The sequence below is a fragment of the Colletes gigas genome, unplaced genomic scaffold (genome assembly GCF_013123115.1).
Source record: "Colletes gigas isolate AHSC1104 unplaced genomic scaffold, ASM1312311v1 Colletes_gigas_Sc00019, whole genome shotgun sequence".
Classification (NCBI taxonomy): domain Eukaryota; kingdom Metazoa; phylum Arthropoda; class Insecta; order Hymenoptera; family Colletidae; genus Colletes; species Colletes gigas.
In genome coordinates this window covers 4,097,270-4,098,768 of record NW_025106648.1, presented here as the reverse complement: position 1 = coordinate 4,098,768, position 1,499 = coordinate 4,097,270, and the positions used below count along the sequence as shown (strand labels likewise).

The following is a 1,499-nucleotide window of genomic DNA, read 5'->3' as shown; positions in this document are numbered from 1 at the left end:
GAAATGAATCGGTTTTTTGCCCTAAAAATGAGCATTGAATTGCTTATAAAAAAAAAAGTTTACATTCAATCAAAAAACGGCTACGTACTTCCAAAGAGAATATTGTTGTGAAGCTACTGTAAAAATTTCAAATCGATCCATGCAATAGTCACCGAGAAATCTGTCCTCCCAATTTGAAAAAAGTGGTTGCGAGAAAAACGCGTTTAAAGTTTTATGAAGACTTTAATCCTTGAAATTTTCGTTTACGTCTAATCTGCAATGCCTGCACCATACATTTGGCCATCCAGGTCGATGTTCGCCTCCTCCTCTGCCTTCCTAGATTCTTTTATGGATGTTCGGGCCTTTTTTGCGGCATCGCTAAGCGATCTCTCGGAAAAGTCGATACGGCGCATGTCGGTTTCCACGCAGAAGTTATAACAGTTCGGCCCAATTGTCATATCCAAATTCTGCATAAGCCTCATGATAGTTGATAGGCCGTCATTATATATGCCTACACTAATATAAACTGCCGTGTCAAGAACGTGTTTGCCGCTGGAAGTCGATTTCGGAGCCATTGACCAGACTGTGGCGTTGAAGCTCTCGTTGCTATTTTGCGTAAAGCCGCCGATACAACGAGAAAACAGTTTGTCACCGCTTAATTCGCCATAAATTGGAGAAATCGCTTCGTAAACTTCTTGAGATAGAGGTGGTTTATGCGTATGGTCTGATCCAGTAGCCTGTGCCTTCTGCCATGAGCACCATGAGTTTTCTCCGCGCGGGCATTTGTCGTGTTTCGGTTCATCGTCAGTCGACAATTTGTGGTCTAGCGTCGCGTAGATTTCATTACGCATTTTTTCAACGGAATGATGATTTCGACGTATTGCTAGACCATAATAAATTGACAACTCGTCAATTAATTTGCCTGTTAGCTTGCCTTTTCCTCCAAGGCCTTTTGTCTTTTTTTTTAAATTGCGAAGGCGAGTACCCAACCCATTCGCTTTTGCACATGATCAATGCATTCTTTCTTATTAATTGTAAACTTTCCATAGGCCTGTGAATCTAAGATGGCTTTAAACGTTTTAGAATCTCCGTCTCCCACGTAATTTTTATATTTCAATTCGTGCAAAGATTCTGAGCGCTGAAACATTTCGATGACGGCGTCGACTTCCATCTTTCCTGCGGATCCTTTGTGGTTCGCTTGGCATTCATCTTCATGAGTTTCGGCCCATTCCTTGTACTCTTCGGTATCCGATCTTTTCTTCCAATATTCACAACTCTTACAATATTTGGATTTTACTAAAACATCGACCACTTTGCCAGTAAACCATCCAATAAGCGATACGAATCCGAAAAGTGACGAAAAGCCGCGTTTTCTCCATGAACCATCACCAGATACAGTAATGCCACTTGTGTTCGTCACTTTTTCGTCACTTTTTTCTTTCTCTTCTCGAGCTGCATTTTTTATACTAAGCTGACAAACCGCCTCTGCTCCAACAGCTATCTTTTTAACAATTTTGTCA

The 1,499-nt window shown here is 41.2% G+C and overlaps 1 pseudogene; it reads right to left on the bottom strand.

Moving 5' to 3' along the window:
* Positions 1-248: 248 nt before the first annotated feature.
* Positions 249-931, bottom strand: LOC122400644 (annotated as a pseudogene).
* Between the last annotated feature and the right edge of the window lie 568 nt (positions 932-1,499).